This window comes from Rhinolophus sinicus, linkage group LG01, assembly GCF_036562045.2.
Source record: "Rhinolophus sinicus isolate RSC01 linkage group LG01, ASM3656204v1, whole genome shotgun sequence".
NCBI classification, from domain to species: domain Eukaryota; kingdom Metazoa; phylum Chordata; class Mammalia; order Chiroptera; family Rhinolophidae; genus Rhinolophus; species Rhinolophus sinicus.
Window position 1 is genome coordinate 100,256,318 of NC_133751.1, and position 4,945 is coordinate 100,261,262.

Below are 4,945 nucleotides of genomic sequence, written 5' to 3' on the forward strand. Positions count from 1 at the left end.
ATCGGATGGTCCTGCCACAGACTGGGCACTTTGGAAACGAGGCAATATTGTGCTCTAATGCAATTGCAACGTGTTAGCTCCATTACGCTGGCACTTAATCACGTTGGCACTTCACTAGCAAACAAGCTGGGAACTGAGGGACAGGATTTCTGTCTTGTGGATCCTCCACCAATTTTCTTGATTATACGAATCAAGTTAAGGACAGATACTGAACAAACTGAGCTACCACATTTTCGATGGACAGAATTTAAGAGTCCAACATCATGGATGAATTTATTAACAATATTAGACTTATCGGGAACAAGAGAGCATGGTCCTTCTGTAATCGTCGTATCCTTAGCATCTCTCAGTGCCTGGTAGAGAATAAGTGTTGGGAGACAGTTCTCCCTGGACTTCTCACATTATACACATCTTCCAAGTAGAGACACTGACTGTCTTTGTTTTGGACTATTTTTCAAGGATGTTTGTATAGCAAACTGCCTTAGAAGAGTGACGAAGTGTCTCCCTCAACAGCAATAAACAGGCATGCTTACTGTTCGGTATAAACGGAGAGGCTTCCTTAAGCACAGAGTTCCTGTCACATGCTGCCACTGGTTATTAATGCTGTAAAGAAATCTTTAGTCTCTAACCTAGGAGGTTCACCATTTCTGCCAGCTTCTATGAAACTGTGACAAGCTCACTTGTTAAGTTAAACATCTGGTAAAATCTCATACCCTTCACCATTCTTGAGAGGAAGTGCTCAAAAAAGAAAGTTTGTTGAATGAAATCATTTAAAAAATGTTTAGGGGGTTATTATTCTTCTGACTCATCAACAGTTACCCAGAGAAAAAACCCAGTAACTTCTCTTGGCTAGGAGCTATTCCACAACATATTTTCATTAAAGTACCAGTGTGTGTTAGTCAGCCTGTGTTTATTTTAGATATCAGTGTTGACTTAAAAATGTGGCAGCAGTCTGTTTGGACTTTGTTAAACATTGAGTTGTAGGATGAGAACCAGTTATTTATTTAATCATTACCTAGTCCTGTAGGAACTACAGACATGGATAGTTTTTACCTGCTTCTGCATCTGTGTCCTTAATGGATGAGACCATAGTTTTGGTACACAGAGCTGAAATTTTATTCTCTCTTTCTAAAAACAACAACTGACTATCATTCAAATGATACTGTCATCTGGAACACAAAATCCTGACATTGGTGTTTATTTTTCCATGTGCTGCAGAGGTAAATTTGTTTTTCTCTCCGTTTTAGAATGCCTGGCAAATCTGAGCCTGGAAACCCTTTACCAAAACGAAGTGTCTTAGGCTTTATGCCTGGCAGATGATGAAGCTGCCACCTGTTCCCCTCCTTAATCATGACTCCAGGAGTCCGGGCAGGGGGGCTGATGCCAGGCAGCTGAGGATCTGGGGAGAAAAACCCTTTCCAAAGATAAACAAGTGATTTAAAGTCATTCATCATTCGGAACTATCTTTGAAGCTATGTGGCATGTCAGAAGGGAAAAAGTGCTAGGATCCAGGAGACATAGGTTTGCTTCTAGACTTACCTCTTTTTCTGTGATCCTGGCCAAGTTATTTGACTTCTCTGAGTCTTAGTTTTCCCACTTATAAAATAGTAACGATGACACCTGCCCTGCCTATACGGTAACATTATTTTGAGCCTCAAATGATATAGCTCAATTCTGGGTGGTAAGTGTACCAACCATATAGCTCTTTTATCAACATTTTGGTTATAAATTTAGAATGGCTTGGAAGACCATAAAAGTCTACATAAACGGAAGTATTATTAGTAAGCAGTATACTCATCACATTTCTTTTCCGTGTTTGCTTCTTTTTTAGCACTGAGAAAAATGTCACTCTCTAAAAATCAAGCAGATACAACCTTGAATACAATGCACTCATGATTAAAATGTTTAGATCATGGCAGTAGTGACTTGTTTTTTAGGACATGTTTATGGAATAACCTGGATCACAGCCATCACAACCAAATCAAATCAGCATTTGATAAAGATACAGAAATTGTAATTTCTTTATGACTCATTAGACTTTCTGAACGGAGTTAAAACTTGGGCAACTACCCTTGACCCAATTTCCCCCAGTAAGACTCTGAGCAGGATGAAGAATTGCTATCTAACTGTTTGTCTGTTTCTGTCCTCAATGAGCAGTCTGGGTGTACAGACAGACTTCCCGCCAATCAGAGAAGACAGACCGATCCCACAGGGAGCCGGTTGTTGCCGTTGCAAGTCACTGCTGTTGTGATCAAAACCTGTGTGTTTTAACACAGAATGGTAAAAAAAGAGATAACACAATATTCATCTTTTAGTTTGTATTGTATGGTATAACGATATAATATTAAGACCACTTTCATGGAAAGATGGAATGAAATTCGTAACTATATATTCATAGAGATATTTATATGTGACAGAAGGAATATTCCTTTTTGTAACTTAAATAGCAACATACAGAAACTAATTCATTTCCCTTTGATTTTAGCAATCACTCCTAAATGTGATATATTTGCTCTCATATAAAATGTCGATACTGAGAAAATAGAAAAGGAACAACCTCCAGAGGAACATTTCTTTCTTTCTCTTTCTTTCTTTCTTTCTTTCTTTCTTTCTTTCTTTCTTTCTTTCTTTCTTTCTTTCTTTCTTTCTTTCTTTCTTTCTTTCTTAAATGTATTGGGGGTGACAATGGTTAGTAAAATTACATAGGTTTCAAGTGCACAATTCTATAATACATCGTCTGTATGTCACATTGTATGTCAGAGGAGCATTTTTCAAACTTCCTCAAATTTCATCTTTAGTATCCTCTGTAAATGGGTTATTGCCATTTTACAGCATGTTCTGAATCAACTGTAATCACCAGTTTCTTGTTCTTATGAGATAATCCTTTTTTATAATGGATCCATGGTTTGGCTATGAGATAAAGCGGTGAATTATTTACATAAAGACATACTATCTCAAATTGTGATTTCCTTGTAACTTGCTGTTGAAAGATACCTTGCTTTTCCCACTCACCCCTCCCTCCAGCTCTGCTGGGCTGCTCGGGGCTCCTGGTGAGGCAGCATTGTCTCCTTCCAGCCACCGTCAGGTTCATCTATGGGGACCTCATCAGCCATGAGGAGATGTTCTCCGACATCTACAGGAACCGGGAGATCGCAGATGGGCTGTGCCTGGAGGTGGAGGGGAAGATGGTCAGCAGGACAGAGGGTGACACTGATGACTCTCTCATTGTTGGAAATGCCTCCACTGAAGGCCCGGAGGGCGAAGGTACCGAAAGCACACTAGTCACTGGTGTTGATATTGTCTTGAACCATCATTTGCAGGAAACCAGCTTCATCAAAGAAGCCTACAAGAAGTACATCAAGGATGACATAAAATCAATCAAAGGGAAACTTGAAGAACAGAGACCAGAAAGAGTGAAACCTTCATGACAGGGGCTGCAGAACAAATCAAGTACTTCCTTGCTGATTTCAAAAACTACCAGGTCTTCATTGGTGAAAACCAGAATCCAGATGGCAGGCTGCTGTGTGCTGCACTGCCCTGAGGATGGTGTGACCCCACACGTGATTTTCCTTAAGGATGGTTTAGAAATGGAAAAACACAGTTGGCAATTTGGATCCATTACCGGTCATCACCCTCACCGGCTGCTGCTTTCCATCCACACACCAGGACTAGAAAAATAGTATTGATGTTATCTTGAGCTCTTCATTTATTTTGACCTTGATTTATTTGGAGCAGAGGCATTGTTTTGGAAGAAAAACATGTCATGTAGGTTGTCTAAAAATAAAATACATTTAAACCCACTGGAGAAAATGCCTCTCAGTGTAATACATGTTTCAGTCCATCCTGTGTAGAGTTCCTGGAGAAGCTAAGCCTGCTGTATGGGCCACTACCATGAAGTGTGTGACTGTCTTCAGCTAACCGCTACAGTGAAAACTGCTTCTGGGGCTGCAATACTACAAACAAGGTCAAAAGTCCTAACTCTGACTTGAAGTGAAGGGAAAGACCACGCCCAGAGCACCATGGATTCCCTAGACATTTCATCACTTACAAACGGAAGTAGTTAACTCTGGAAGAGCTTACCAAAAGAATAACAAAAGACTCAGACAGTTGGGAGCTAAAAGAAAAAAAAAGATATTTTTATAGTATTGAGGCTGCTGTATGTGTTTAATGTTTGATTGAAGATACGATGACTCCCTAAAACACTCAGTAAATGAGTATTCCATTAGAAATTTTAATTCTACCTTAAATGTGTACTATACATTTTGACACAATATCTTAAAATTGTTAATTACCCCTGTGCATTTTCAAAATAAACTGTTATTCTCATCTTCTACTAGAAAAGACCAGCAAATATTTGAACAGATACAACTGGAGAATATCCTCATTGGCAGTCAGATCAATCTAGCTGAAAAAGATGTAGATACAGCAAAACATATACATACATACATACATATATGTGTGTGTGTGTGCATATATATATATATGAGATGTGTTTTTCTGCTTAATGTAATGTTTATTGTTATCATCTATTACATAATAGCATCGATACTGGTAAAAGAAATTTTAGGACAAACTAGGGTGTATAGCACCCATCTCTCCGGATGAACCAGAAAGAATCTAAATTTTCTGATATACTAATTCATTTGAATTTGTTTGCACTTACTTAACATGAATGGGTTCCTAACCAGGAACATTTCTTTCTTCATATATTGTCCTTGACCTTTACTTTTCCCTTTGGACAGGTAACACTTCTAAATATGTTCATGATGGGAAAAATCAAACATATACAAAGGTAGAAAGAATCGTATAATAAAACCCTGTGCACCTGTCAGGCAGCTTCAACAAATATCAACAAGTGACCAATCTCATTTCTTTCTTGCTGTTTTAATTTGTTGTATCACTTATTCTGTATCTGACAAATGGCCACAGTTACTGACATTTACAG

The 4,945-nt window shown here is 38.6% G+C and overlaps 1 pseudogene; it reads left to right on the plus strand.

The window, feature by feature from the left end:
• The first annotated feature begins 2,662 nt into the window (after positions 1-2,662).
• Positions 2,663-3,843, plus strand: LOC141573208 (translationally-controlled tumor protein-like; annotated as a pseudogene).
• The last annotated feature ends 1,102 nt before the right edge of the window (positions 3,844-4,945 follow it).